The sequence below is a fragment of the Monodelphis domestica genome, chromosome 3 (assembly GCF_027887165.1).
Source record: "Monodelphis domestica isolate mMonDom1 chromosome 3, mMonDom1.pri, whole genome shotgun sequence".
Lineage (NCBI taxonomy): Eukaryota > Metazoa > Chordata > Mammalia > Didelphimorphia > Didelphidae > Monodelphis > Monodelphis domestica.
This window is the reverse complement of record NC_077229.1, coordinates 533,882,723-533,899,118: the sequence shown is the minus strand read 5'-3', so window position 1 is coordinate 533,899,118 and position 16,396 is coordinate 533,882,723. Positions and strand designations below refer to the sequence as shown.

General features: G+C 35.2%; 1 protein-coding gene across 10 annotated transcripts in view; it reads right to left on the bottom strand.

The window, feature by feature from the left end:
- The window catches only part of LOC103103181 (uncharacterized), a 275,130-nt gene that overhangs the window by 61,406 nt on the left and 197,328 nt on the right, over window positions 1-16,396 (bottom strand). The gene's annotated exons all lie outside the window — the stretch shown is intronic.

Here is a 16,396-nt window from a genome sequence, read left to right as displayed (position 1 = left end):
CTGAAAATAAAGGTTAGAAAAAGATATTGTAAACATGTGAAAATAAAAGAAAGTTAATTACGCTAGGTGAAAGGCCACAGTGTTCTATTTAAGCACCTGCAAAAGTCACGAAAAGTATGCCAATATTTATAAAACAATCCACAGGGAAATTATGGGAGATGTCAAATTTTAAGGCACTCTACCCTTCCTTTAGTCTTTTGCTTCCAACCATCTGTGAATAATATGGGCTGAGGAGGGGTTTTGATTTGACAAAGTATGAAACACAACAAATTTCAAGACTTTTAACCTTTTATAACAAAATATTTTAATAGATCAAAGCCACAAGGCAGATTGACCTGATTGTTAAGTTTCTGTAAAGAACTGCCCAGAGCAAAAAATAAAGGAGGATGGGAGAAGCAGAGAAAAGAAAGAAGAAAAGGGGAAGGAAGAAAAAAAAAACCTCTAACTTCTAAACAACCAGAACATGAGCAAAACATAAGCTGGATCATGTTTATCTTATACCTACCACAGAACTTCCTTGTGTTCATTTCCTGTGTAAACCTTAGCCAGCTGGATACACAGTTCTTTGGACAGAATGTTTAACTCATAAGAGATAATTTTAAAAACTTTGAGCTCATTTTGAAGCAAAATGCATAAAGAAATACTTCAATGTGCAAAAATGAAATCATGCTAATAACACAGAAAAAGTGAAAAAATATATACTTCAGCGAAAAGCTGGTATAGTGCTGCCCCAACTCCAATTTGATCTTGCGGGTAAGATACCCCCCAGGATAATTACTCCGGCTTCAGAATACTCTGCAGGTCTTCACTCCTAAGCTATACTGCATGAGCACACATTGTTGCATTTACCTGTAGTGGTCACTAGAAGGGCACAGTTAGCTGAAACCAAACCATTTACTGAAATGGAATCATAAGAGCAGTAGCTACAAAAACATTTTCCCTAGAAACCTGAGGTATACTTTCCCACAAACCAATACAACAGCAATGGGAAGAGTAGACATGCATTATAGGAAGACAAATTGCCTAGGTGATAACTGGCCAATAAGGAAGGATAGAGGTGTCCTTTATTTTCTCATGGTACTACTCCCTCTGAATGAAACATCTGTGTTGAGCATGTCACTGCTACTGGGCTCCCTAGGCCTGCTCACTGACAGGTGAGCAGGGTGAGGTGTCTCCAACTCCAGAGGCAAAGGTGGGGAGGGGAAAAAGAGGGGAGACTAGAAGAGAAAGAAATTTGTCTCAAAAAGTGAAGAACTGCACCACCCCCCTCTAAGAACAAGGTTTATCTTTAATAGTTTCTTCTTATTGTCAGAAATCCTTTAGGAAAAATGATGTGAGGAAGGATAATATTAGGAAAGGAAAAGTCACAAATATAACAAATTTCTTGATCTTAAAAGGAGGTTAAAGGAGAAATAAATCAAAGAACTGGAAACTAATGGAGTGCCAACTGAACAATTACTAAAAACAATTTATAGTATGTGATTGTAATGGAAAATTACTATGCCATAAAAAATTAGAATTCTGCAATGGAAAAATTGATAGAGTGAAGAAAGCAGGATGAAATCAAGTTAAACCAGGGAAATATTATGTAAAGAAAAACAACTTTAAAAGATTGAACACTCTGATCAAAAGCAATGGCCAACCATGTCTCCAGAGGACTTATGATGAAATAGTACCTACTTCCTAATAGAAAAGTAATGGCCCAAAGTGAAGAAAGAGAACTGCGTGCTATACGTGGCTACTGTGTGTGCTTTGTTTGATTATGACTATTTATTACGAAAGTCCCCCTGCTTTGTTTTTCACTGGAGAGGAAGTAATTAGCAGAAGGAGAAAATAAATTCATAATAGAGATGCTAAATACCATTGGAGGGACATTGAAACATTTTTAAAGGCAAGAGTTTAGAAAGAAACACAGAAATCAGTTCTGAAACTTGTTAAATATTTAAAGTTTAAAATATTTCATATATATGTATAATATGTATATGTGTATAAATGTGTCATAATATTATACATATAATATGTATATATGAATTATTGTTCAGTCATTTTCAGTCATGTTGAACTCTATGTGACTCCTTTCAGGGGTTTCTTGGCAAAGATACATTTCTTTCTCCAAAGCCCTTAACAAATGAGAAAATTGAGACAAATAGGGTTAAGTGACTTGCCCATATAGCTAGTAGGTGTCTGAGGCAGGATATGAACTCAGAAAGATGAATCTGCCTGACTCCAGTCCAGCACTCCTATCCACTGTGCTATCTTGTGCAATATATGGGTGCATATATATTATATATAATATGTATAGTATTGTAAACAGTATGAAATAGTGATTCACAGTTTCATATGTCCTCTTTTTGCACTCTGCTATGTACATTGAAATGCTAAGTTATATGGAGGTTTGATGGGAAGTGTTTAAATTCAGATTAAAAAAGCAAAACAGAAATTACAACATTCTTCTGACTAAACCCTTTTATTATTCCATCTCTCTTATCTCCTCACTTCTTTTAAATCTATGCTTCATACTAATTGAAACTTCCAATTCTTCCACTTCTATTTGCTAAAGACATTATCCATTGTCTGATTTCATTTTCCCCCTTTTCATTCTTGATCCTACAACTAACCAACTAACCTCACTATAATCAGCTCTCAAAACCCTTGGCCCCTTGTCCTATCACTCATTATTCATGTCTTGCCAAATCCCCAGTCAAGATTATTGCTGACATTCTTCTCCTCTACTATTCATATGAAATTGAATGGAGTTTGAGAAAATCACACTGGATCCACTACAGATTTGTGTTATCTCATCTCAACTGGGCCTTCATTTTAAATAGCCAATCTCACTCCTCCTTAATTAATTGTTTGGTCTGTTCCCCATAGCAAATATTCCAAATCTTCTTCCTCCCCCCCAAAAAAAAACCTTCTCTATCCTCTCTTTTTCCTCCTACATTGACAACTATTACTTTACTGAGGAGATTGAGGACATTTACCATAAGCTCACTCTTTTCCTTTGCAACTCAAAATTTCTTTGGCAAAATCAACTTTGTCATTTTACCCCCATTTATGACATTGAGGTGGCCCCTTCTCCTTAACAAGGCCAACTGTTCTATATGTTCCCTCTCCCATCTTCTCCAGAAGATTACCCATTCTGTTTTCTTTGCTGTTCCCTATTCCTATCCCCATCAACTCTCCCACCCCAAATTTCCAAACTAACACCATCTTCCCTTTCCACTATGCCCTGTGGAAGGTCTATAACCTTCATCTTAACTTCCCTTCAAGTAAAATTTCCTCAACTACTGCCCTTCCATTTTCTAGCTATTACTGAAACCTGGCTTTCCCCAATAATACAAACTCCCTGGCCACCCTTTCCAGTACTGGCTGCACCCTTACTTATTTGCCTAGGCTCAATGATCAAGATGAGAGAGTTGGAATACTCCTTGCCCCCACTGCCACTTGTAGGTTCTTTCCCTACCTTTAGCTCAAGAGTGAGATTATGGCAGGATTTATAGATATGGACATGGATATGGATATGGAAGTCAATTGGGAGAGAGAAAATGATTGGACCCATGGAAGCCAATGAGATCATCAAACAAGGTATTATAGAAGGAAAAGAAAGCAAGCAGCTAGGTGGTTCAATGGAGAGAGAGAGACAGCCAGGCCTAGAGACATATGACCTTACACAGTTCCTAGGTGTGTAAGCCATGGCAAATCACTTTAATCCCAATTGCCAAGCCCTTGCCGCTTTTTTGCCTTAGAACCAATACAGAGTATTGATTCTAAGACAGAAAAAGTAAGGATTTGGGAGAGGGGTTGTTATTGTGGTTATTTGATTTTGAAGAAGGAGAAGAGAGACTAAAAGTAGAGTCTAGAATTCTATTAAATAAAGAATTGAATTTAAGAAATCATGCAAAGCACAAAGGAGATAAGCAAGTTGAATATGAATTAATACAGAACAAATAAAGAATTATGTAGGAGATACAGTTTAAAGAATATCATGAAAGCAATATATGAAAGAAAGACAAAATGGGTTGTCACATGATAAGACTCAGAGAAAAGCTGACCAGATCACATATTCTATTGATGTCCTCATAATTGCAAGAGAACTCAAAGAAGACCATAGGGTGGATCTACTGTCATAAATCTAAGGGAGGACTTGAACAAAAGATTTGGTATGGGAGGCTGAGTCAAGATGGAGGCCTAGAAAGAGCAGAAGTTCAGACCTCTGAATATCCTTCCTTACCGATCACAAACTGAATGCTCCTAGGGGACTGAAAATCAAACTTAACAAGAAAACATAGCCAAGGAACCCTCCTGCTGGACTTAATTCAAAAGGTACGCCCCCCGAAAAGCCAGAATCCGAGAACACTCGGGTTTAAGAGGAAGACAGAAGGAAGGTCCCAGGACCCATCCCCCCCTCCCACCTAGAGTGATGAGACTCCAGAGGCAGCAGGAACTTCTAGGCGAGCAAAGGTGTGGTCCGGAGGGTGTACCTTGCAGGCAGGGCTGTGCCAAGTTCAGAGCATCCATCACAGATGGCGGGGAAGGAGCTAGAGAGGGAGCTTGGCCAGAGCTGTGGAGATCCTCCATATCTGCTCCACACTTCCAGGAGGTTTTGTACTCAGAGAACACCCAGCCCAACTAAGCTGAAATTAATTCCATCAAAAGTCTCCAGAACTCAGAGAAGCCCAGGCTCCACACCTATCCTCATTGACTACTGGACTTTAATAGAATCAAAAGCCTCCAGAGGACAGGAAATCTCAAACCCCCAACAACCCTCCGACAGAGACTACACCGAGAGGTCTTCTGTTAAAGCTCCAAGAGAGGAGACTGACAGAAGACCCCGAAACCAAAAAAATAAGAGGAGCAAGAGCAAAGAAAAATATGAGGAATAAATAAGGGATGAATTTGAGCAAACAACAGAAAAAGAAGAAAGAAACTACAATAGACAGCTTCTACTCAACAAATGGAAAAGAGGGAGAGAGATCAGCAATCAATAAATTAGAAATCCCAGTAAATTGGATACAGGCTGTGGAAGAACTCAAAACACAATTAAGAGAGGCTGAAGACAATTGGGGAAAGAACTTAAAAATTAAGATAAGTCATCTGGAAACAGAGTCTCTTGAACTAAAATGAGAAAATAGTGTCTTGAAAGCCAAAATCAACCAGCTGGAAAACAAGGCAAAGGAGGTGAAAAATGAGGCAAAGAAGATGGAAGATGAAACAAAGGAGATGAAAGACAAGAGAAAGAGGATGAAAAATGACCTTCAAAGAAAATCAGACCAGAAGGAAAAGGATGACCAAAAATCCAGGGATGAAATCCAGTCTTTAAGAACCAGACTACAACAACTGGAATTAAGTGACTTCAGAAGGCACCAGTACACTATAAAACAAAATGAAAAGAATGAAAAATTTAAGGAAAATATGAAGCATCTCATTCATAAAACAGAAGATTTAGAAAATCATTCAAGAAGAGAAAATTTAAGAATCATTGGTCTACCAGAAGACCATGACAAAAGAAAAAGCCTGGACATAATACTACAGGAAATTATTCAGGAAAACTGCCCCAACATCCTAGAACAAGAGGGAAAAGTGGAGATTGAAAGAATCCACAGATCACCTCCTGTATTTAATCCCCAACTGACAACACCCAGGAATGTTAGAGTCAAATTCAAAAACTACCAGACCAAAGAAAAGATACTACAAGTTGCCAAGAAAAAGTCATTCAGATACCAAGGAACCACAGTGAGGATAACCCAGGATCTGGCTGCATCCACACTGAAGGACTGAAAGGCATGGAAGATGATATTCCAGAAAGCAAAGGAACTAGATCTACAACCAAGAAACAACTATCCAGCAAAACTGCATATATTCTTACAGGGGAAAGTATGGTCATTCAACACAATAGAAGAATTCCAAGCATTCATAAAGAAAAGACCAGACCTGAACAGAAAATTTCATGCCCAAGCACAGAACTCAAGAGAATCATCAAAAGATAGTTTTAAAAGAGGGAAGAAAGAAAAACAAAACAAAACAACAAAAAAAATTGTTTAAGATACTCAATAAGTTAAAATGATATGTATCCCTATAAGAAAAGAGGTCATTGGTAACTCTTAAAAACTGTTGCTATCACCTGGGCAGCTAGAAGAATTACACTTAGAGGGAACAGTGACAAACTGTATAGGAGGAAAGACCAAGACATAAATAGGTATATAGATATATGCATGCGTAAATACATATACGTGTGTATGTATATGCAACTAGAGTGAAAAAAAGAGGTTAATACTAAAAGAAATGGGAAAAGAATGAAATGGGGGTAAATTTATATGTCACAAAGAAGCTCATGGCGGGAGGGCGGAGAACATCAATACACTGGAAGGGTAAAGAGGTTGGAGATAGGAAATACTCATCTCTTATGTGCTTTGAAACTGACCCAAAGAGGGAAGAACAATCCAATCCATTGGGGCAGAGAAGAGATTTGTGCCCTATAGGGGAGTAGAAGGGTAAAAAAGGGACTGGTGGGGAGGGAAGCAGTATAAGGGAGGGAGAGGGTGTGGAGGTAGTTTTAAAAAGACTGCAAAGAAAATAAGGGGGGGAATAAGAAGGGAGAGGGGTATAAAGGGAAGTAAAATAAAGGTGGGAACTAGGGGCACTGATTATAAACAAACATTGGTGTAGAAGGAAATAGTGAAAGAAGAAAAGGCAGGACCAGGAGTAGAAATCAAAATGCTGGGAAAGACACAGCTACTAATCATAACTCTGAATGTGAATGGAATGAACTCACCCATAAAATGCAAGCGAATAGCAGAGTGGATTAGAATCCAAAACCCTATCATATGCTGTTTACAAGAAACACACATGAGGAAGGTAGAACGCATAGGGTGAAAGTAAGAGGATGGAGCCAAACCTACTGGACATCAACTAATAAAAAGAAGGCAGGAGTCACAATCATGATATCCGACAAAGCCAAAGTAAAAATAAATCTAGTTAAAAGAGATAGGGAAGGTAATTACATCCTGATAAAAGGCAGTATACACAATAAGGAAATATCTTTGCTCATCATGTATGTACCCAATGACATAGCATCCAAATTTCTAAAAGAGAAACTAGAGGAGCTCAAGGATGAAATAGACAGAAAAACTATACTAGTTGGAGACCTGAACCTTCCCCTATCCAAACTAGATAAATAAAACCAAAAAATAAATAAGAAAGAGGTAAGAGAAGTGAATGAAATCTTGGAAAAATTACAGTTAGTAGACATGTAGAGAAAAATAAATAGGGACAAAAAGGAATATACCTTTTTTCAGCAGCACATGGTACATTCACAAAAACTGACCATATATTAGGACATAAAAACATTACAAACGAGTGCAAAAGGGCATATATAATGAATGCAACCTTCTCAGATCATAATGCAATGAAAATAATAATTAGTAATGGTACATGGAGAGGTAAATCAAAAATTAATTGGAAATTAAACAATATGATTCTCCAAAAGCGGTTAAAGAACAAATTGTAGAGACAATTAATAACTTCATTGAATAAAATGACAATGATGACACATCCTTTCAAAACCTATGGGATACAGCCAAAGCAGTACTCAGGGGCAAATTTATATCCTTGAGTTTATATATTAACAAATTAAGAAGGGCAGAGGTCAATGAATTGGGCATCCAAATTAAAAAACTAGAAAGCAAACAAATTAAAAATCCTCAGATGAAGACTAAATTAGAGATCCTAAAAATCAAAGGAGAAATTAATAAAATTGAAAGTCAAAGAACTATTGATTTAATAAATAAGACTGGAGGCTGGTACTTTGAAAAAACAAATAAAATAGAGTCAGTCTAATTTAAAAAAAGGAAAGAAAAAAACCAAATTGACAGTGTCCAAGATTGAAAGGGAGACCTCACCTCTAATGAAGAGGAAATTAAGGAAATCATTAAAAACTACTATGCCCAGTTATATGGCAACAAATATGGCAATCTAGGTGATATGGATGAATACTTACAAAAATATAAATTGCCTAGACTAACAGAGGAAGAAGTAAATTACCTAAACAACTCCATATCAGAAAAAGAAATTGAACAAGCCATCAAAGAAATCCCTAAGAAAAAACATCCAGGGTCTGATGGATTCACAAGTGAATTCTATGAAACATTCAAAGAACAGCTAATCCCAATACTATACAAACTATTTGACATAATAAGCAAAGAGGGAGTTCTACCAAATTCCTTTTATGACAAAAACATGGTACTGATTCCAAAGCCAGGCAGGTCAAAAACAGAGAAAGAAAATTATAGACCAATCTCCCTAATGAATGTAGATGCAAAAATCTTAAATAGGATACTAGCAAAAAGACTCCAGCAAGTCATCACAAGGGTTATTCATTATGACCAGGTAGGATTCATACCAGGAATGCAAAGATGGTTCAACATTAGGAAAACCATCTGCATAATTGATCATATTAACACGCAAACTTACAAAAATAATATGATTATCTCAATAGATGCAGAAAAAGCCATTAATAAAATACAACACCCATTCCTATTGAAAACACTAGAAAGTATAGGAATAGAAGGGCCTTTCCTAAAAATAATAAACAGTATATATCTGAAACCATCAGCAAATATCATCTGCAATGGGGATAAACTAGAAGCCTTCCCAATAAGATCAGGAGTGAAACAAGGATGCCCATTATCACCCCTATTATTTAACATTGTACTAGAAACACTAGCAGTAGCAATTAGTGAAGAAAAAGAAATAGAAGGTATTAAAATTGGCAATGAGGAGACCAAGCTATCACTCTTTGTGGATGATATGATGGTCTACTTAAAGAATCCTAGAGAATCAACCAAAAAGCTAGTCAAAATAATCAACAACTTTAGCAAAGTTGCAGGATACAAAATAAACCTACATAAGTCATCAGCATTTTTATATATCTCCAATCCATCTCAGCAGCAAGAAATAGAAAGAGAAATTCCATTTAAAAGCACCCTAGACAATATAAAATACTTAAGAATCTATCTGCCTAGACAAACACAGGAACTATATGAACACAATTACAAAATACTCTCTACACAATTAAAATTAGATCTAAACAATTGGAAAAACATTGATTGCTCATGGGTGGGATGAGCTAACATAATAAAAATGACAATCCTACCCAAATTAATTTACTTATTTAGTGCCATACCCATTGAACAACCAAAAAACTTCTTTATGGAATTAGAATAAAACATAACAAAGTTCATTTAGAAGAACAAAAGATCAAGGATATCCAGGGAAATCATGAAAAAAAATGCAAAGGAAGGAGGACTTGCAGTCCCAGATCTCAAACTATACTATAAAGCAGTGGTCATCAAAACAATTTGGTACTGGCTTAGAGACAGAAAGGAGGATCATTGGAATGGACTTGGGGTAAATGACTTCAGCAGGACAGTCAATGATAAACTCAAAGATCCCAGTTTTGGGGTCCAAAACCCACTTTTTGATAAAAACTGCTGGGAAAATTGGAAGACAGTATGGGAGAGATTAAGTTTGGATCAACACCTCACACCCTACACCAAGATAAACTCAGAGTGGGTGAATAACCTGAATATAAATAAGGAAGCTATAAGGAAATTAGGTGAACACAGAATAGTATACTTGTCAGATCTTTGGGAAAGGAAAGACTTTAAAACCAAGCAAGAGCTAGAAAAAATCACACAATGTAAAATCAATAATTTCGATTACATTTAATTAAAAAGTTTTTGTACACACAAAACTAATTCATCCAAAATTAGAAGGGAAGCAACAAATTGGGAAACAATCTTCTTTACAAAAACATCTGACAAAGGTCTAATTACTCAAATTTATAAAGAGCTAAACCAGTTGTACAAAAAATCAAGCCATTCTCCAATTGATAAATGGGCAAGGGACAGGAATAGGCAATTTTCAGTTAAAGAAATCAAAACTATTAATAAGCACATGAAAAAGTGATCTAAATCTGTTATAATCAGAGAAATGCAAATCAAAACAACTCTGAGGTATCACCTCATACCTAGCAGATGGGCTAACATGACAGCATAGGAAAGTAATGAATGTTGGAGAGGATGTGGCAAATTTGGGGTATTAATGCATTCCTGTTGGAGATGTGAATTGATCCAACCATTCTGGAGGGCAATTTGGAACTATGCCCAAAGGGCACTAAAAGACTGTCTGCCCTTTGATCCAGCCATAGCCCTGCTGGGTTTGTACCCCAAAGAGATAATAAGGAAAAAGACATGTACAAAAATATTCATAGCTGTGCTCTTTGTGGTGGCAAAAAATTGGAAAATGAGGGGATGCCCTTCAATTGGAGAATGGCTGAACACATTGTTGGTGATGGAATACTATTGTGCTAAAAGGAATAAATAATAAGGTGGAGGAATTCCATGGAGACTGGAACAACCTCCAGGAAGTGATGCAGAGCGAAAGGAACAGAACCGGGAAATCATTATACATAGAGACTGATACACTGTGGTACAATCGAATGTAATGGACTTCTCCATTAGTGGCAATGCAATGACCCTGAACAACTCGGAAGAACCTATGAGAAAAACCACTATCCACATCCAGAGGAAACACTGTGGGAGTAAAAACACCAAAGAAATACAACTGCTTGAATACATGGGTTGAAGGCATATTGTTGGGGGTGTAGACTCTAAATGAACATCCTAGTGTAAACAACAACATGGAAATGGGTTCTGATCAAGGACACATGTAATACCCAATGAAATTGCATGTCGGCTGAGGGAAGAGTGGGTGGAGGGGAAGGAGGGAAATAATGTAACCAAGGAATAATGTTCTAAATTGACCAAATAAACTTATTAAAATGGGAAAAAATAATAATAATAATATTGGTATTACTAGAAAAGGAAAGCCAGTATCAATCAGGTCATATATGCATTGGAATAACAGATTATTCTTGAGCTGCCATCCACAACCCATCTAGTATCTGTTATGTGCAAAAAACACAAGAGAATTTCAGAGTTGAAGTATTCAGATATACAAGTTCTCCATTATGCATAACAAAAATCTTTATGAAAAGATCATCTTCAAAGACCTAAAGCTGTTGTTTTTCTAGATTTTTTTTCTATTTACATTTAACTTATCTGTTGAAGTTTCTTGAAAAGTAAACTTTTTTCCTAACCTTGGAATGCAAATCTTTTCCATTTCAAATTCAAATGCAGAAGCATCTTCAACTAAAATTCAGAAAAAACTTCATAAGATTTACATGTATGCATATATATTTAATATCCATATGTAGTTATTATTCACAGAAATTTTTAAAGAAAAATAATATTATCTAAGAGCAACGGTTATTAGATTTCAGGCCAAACTGAATAGTTCAATTATAAGGAACATCTGAAGAGGTTCGTTTATGGAATTATTGAAGAACTATTAAATAGACACGCCAAGCAATACAACACAATAATTCAATCTGCACCATTATTTGTTGCTTTTTCATAAAGAAAATAGTTCAGGGGTGGCTAAATAGCTCAGTAAATTGAGAGCCAGGCCCAGATATGGGGGGTCCTGGTCAAATCTGTCCCTGACACATTCTATCTGTGTGACCCTGAGCAAGTCACTTAACCCCCATTGCCTAAAAAGTTTTAAGAAAAGAAAGAAAATAGTTTAGTATAATAAATTTCCTATCTGTACATCTAAGAAAACTTTACATAGATTAGAAAAGGTTTCATTCATTCTATAACCAAAAACAAAAAAGAAAGGAAAAACCCTGAACTTAGAAATTATCCTTCTTGTTGCCCAAGAAATACATATTTAAGTGAATTTTTTCGTTCCATTCAGCAAAATTCTTGTGAGCTCTTCTATTTGAAGCATATAAAGGATGATAAAAACTTTTGCCAAACAGTGGGAGAGCATGCAAAATCATTATCACTTCATTTGTAAATACCTGCTCAAATAAGAAGGTTGATTTGACCTACTAGTTCTTAATATTATTCAACATTAATTCAAAATGCAATATTGTTCAATATTTGGGGGTAAAATTTTGTTAATTTAGAATAAAACATAGAAAAATCTTTAAGAAATGGTTTTGTTCAGTTATAGCTCTACATAACTTCAGTACCTAAATCAAGCCAGCCTAATTTCATAAAGCTCAACAAAATGAACATTAATAAAGAACAAATAACTCATATAAACGCCTTAAAGAACACATGAGAGATTCAGAAAGTCCTAGAAAATGACAAATTACATACTTAAGAAATAGCAAAAGAGAACATGGGGACTTATAAGAGTAAAAAATTCTTATATATCTTCCAAATATATGGTTTATACATCACAATTCTGGCATATTGGGTGCACATTTGGGCCAGAATAAGTAAAAGAAATAACCTTTATAAGTTGTAAATTTGCTGCTAAACTGTAGAGACATGTAAGCTTTGGCATATGCTAAGATAACCATAAAATTCTTTCTGAACCATTTGTATACTGCATTTTTAAATTATATCAAAAGTAAAATAAACTATTTGCTTCAGTATGTGCAGGCCATTATTTATAAATAGTGCACTCATTATTCTATACTTCAGAATCTTTCAATTTGTACACAGTGGATTCTAGACAGTAATGCTAAACATTTCTCACCATGTTTGTGCTATGAGATGGAAAAGGGCATTCATGTGGCGTATATGTATATTTTTCAAACTACTCCTCAGAACTAAGGAACAACCACTAAGGAATATAGACAAATTATTGTTTATTATAGATGAACACAAACAGGCTATTGCTTACTGTAAACTTAACACGTAACAAACCTACACCCTACAGAATAATAACAAATAAAGTCTCTATAGTTCTAAATGGGGTCCGAACTAATTCTATTCTCGACTTTTATTACCAAGGCAAATAAGAAAGATTTCTAAAATAAAACACTTCTTGACTGATGACAACCAAATTTTAAATAAGGTTCTGAATTTACAAGTTTGTTCTGCCAGTGAAGTAGCATTTATTAAGCTCCTACACTGAACCAAACACAGTGCTAAATCCTAGAAATATAATGAAAGGCAAAAAATAATTCCTATTCTTAAGAATGTCAAAATGTCTAAAATGGAACTCGTTCTATTTGCTGCAAAGCTCTCCCATCTTTCTAATTTGTCTCTTACTGTTGAGTGTACTATTATGCTCTTAGTCACCCAGGTTGCAAGATGGGAGAGCTTTGAAGGAAAAAGGATGAATTCCATTTTAGATCTTTTGAGCTTAAGATGTTGATGGAATATCCAGTTTGAGATGTGCAAGGAGAGTCATTTGCAGAAATGATAACTGCATCCACGGGAGCTGATGTGCTCACAAAGTAAAATGGTATCGAGGGGAAAGAGAGAAGGATCCAGAACAGCATCCTGTGGATTATGAACAGTGAACCTGATTTGAATGAAGATTCAGCAAAGGAAACTGAAGAGTGGTCACTGAAGAGTGGTCAGACAGAGCAAAGTACTGTCATGAAAACCTAGAGAGAAAAAAAAGTATTAAGGACCATTAGGGTCAAGAAGTTTAAAGACTGAGAAAAGGCCTTTAGATTTGACAATGAAGAGATCATTTGAGTCTTTGGAAAGAACAGTATCTTTATAAGAAGGGGTATAGCTTATAACAGGAAAGGGAAAATAACAACTAGAATAGCAATGAGGCACTGCCTAACGGCTATTAGAGTAGAAGCTATATATAGCACAATGGATAGAGTCAGGCCTGGAGTTGGGAGGACTTAAGTTTAAATTTAACTTCAGACACTTCCCAGCTGTGTGACCTTGGACAAGTCACTTAACCCCAATTGCCTACCTCTTAGAATTCATTCTAAGAAAGAATGTAAATGTTATTAAAATAATAATAATAATAATAATAATAATAAAGACTATTAGGATGTCCATTATTAAGTTAAACTGGTACAGAGGACAGAGTGCTAGAAATGGAATCAGGAAGACCTGAGTATAAATCTGACCTCATATACTTAACACCTTTATGACCCTGAACAAGTCATTGAACTTCTCTGCACTTCAGTTTCTTCATCTGTAAAATGAAGATAATAGCATTTTTCTGCCAGAATTGTTGTGAGGATAAAATGAGACAATATTTTTAAAGTGTTTTGCAATCCTTAAAGCTCTATAAAAAGTGTAGCTATTATTATTGTTATTCTTATTATAACTTCTACCTTTTACTAGAAGGCTTTCTATTTCATTTTATTTTATTTTGAGATTTTTATTCATCTGTGAGATCTGCTTACAAATTACCAACTCAATTTATGGTCTTAAGATAATTGTCTAGGGCAGTGGTATCAAACTCAAATAAAAATAGATTCCCTACAAACAGATTCTGATTTTAAAAACCTCAGATAACATTATCTATGCTGCATTGTATTTTTTGCTTATTTTATTAAACATTTCCCAATTATATTTTAAGCTAATTCAGGCCACACAAGTAATTTTGTGAGTCATATGAGGCAGGGATGGAGTCTATGCTATGAATTTGATACCTTTGAGCCAGTCACTAAGAAATTAAAAACAAAAACAAAACTTCTCCAAGGTCATAAACTTAAAGTAGGCCAATTTCTCAGCTTCTCCCAATTCCAGGTCTATTCACTAGGCCATAATGCCTCTTGCATCTCATCTTATTCCTTTTATTCCAAGGTTTTTTTTCTTCTTATATGATTAGATATGGCAATGAAGTGGCTTTTTTCAATTGTTCCCTTTTCCCAGAGATGAGCCAGTAGACTATCTTTTGAGATCCTAGACTGATACCTATCATTTAAAACAAATTAATTTAGAAATTTTGTTTGCTCAGCATCATAATTTTTAAGGTAGAATATCAATACAATGCTATCTTCTATGTCAGTCAACAAACATTAAGTGCTACTATATGCCATGTCCTATACTTAATATACAAAGAAAGATAAAACACAGATATGTTTTCAAACAGCTTAGAGACAACATGAAAATAACTATGTACAAACAAGAGATATATTCAACCTAAATTGGAAATATTCAATAAATGAAAAGCATGAAAATTGAGGGGGATCAGAAAAGGCTTCCTGTGAGGTGAGATTTTAGCTAGGACTTGAAGGAAGCCAGAGGGCAGAGATGATGAGGAAGAACATTCCAGGTATATGAGATAGCCAGTTAAAAAGATATAAACTCTAATTCTATCTTAGAACCAGCCTAACTACACTTGGGGGCTTAGAGCCTTTAAGGATTTGTGATATCGTTTCTTTACTGACATCAGCTTGAGCCCCCTTATTAGGGTTCAGTTACTAGCATCCCAGTTCCAATTAACCACTCAGTATCAATTAGTCTTTACAAAGGGGGATTTATTTCAAAGGCAGAGAAGAAACAATATATAAACATTTCCACACATACCTCAAAGGCAAACTCTCCCCTAGAGCACCATAGTCTCTAGAAAGAGAACTTAGGTCCTGATACATGAGTAATTACGATAAAAAGAATAGAGTTTAAAATGAACCCTCATTGCATCTAATTGTATTCTATAACAGTGTTATATTGAGATTCTAACTGTACTGTAAGAAATTTCAAGAATGATGCTCCTTTTTTTACCTCAATTATTGATAACATGCAGAACAGAAAAAATTCATCCAAATAAATGTATTCTTAATTTATTTTATCACATTCTAAATTGTAAGAAATTATTGCTGAAAATCTCTTGATAGATTTCCTCTTTTCTAGTGTTATATGAAACATTTCTTGAGTAGCTGGGGTGGGGAAAATAATACTTTTAGATTCTAAATCATTTACAACAAATGTTTAAACTAAAAAGTATAAATACATTTCAAACCAAATATTTCAAAATCAATTCCTCTCATGTTTAGGCATTAGTTCCTCCATTTTATATTATTCCACAAATGTGTTTTCCCTGAAACAGATGACAGTTTTGTTTTTAGTATTAAATAACATAGGATTAGTTAGCCTGAGGGACCATCTGTTGTTATATGTCCTGTCAAGGCAATTCTAAGACATTCAGAATTGCAGCCTGTGGTTAAATCTTAAGGACAAGGACACGCATTCTCCATCAAGAGCTTATGACTTTGAAATGCTGTTCCTTCAATATGTGTCAGAGAACAGCTGTGACATCTGTCTAGGCAAGAGAGGATGTTTTTGCTTCATTATAATAGAAATGCTTAATGTTTAATAGCCAGGGAAAGTTGGGATGTATGTATGTCACATGGAATATTTATTGTAGCACTTTGTTGCTTAGCCATACTTTGGACAAAAAAAACCTCATGAAGTAAAAATAACTAAAATAACTTTTAAAAAATAGCAAAATGAGCTCTATAAATTACTGAAAACTGTTAATTTAAATAGAGTAAAAGTAATTACATTACAAAACAAATATAGCTTTATTAAATTTAGATGCAGTCAAAAATTTT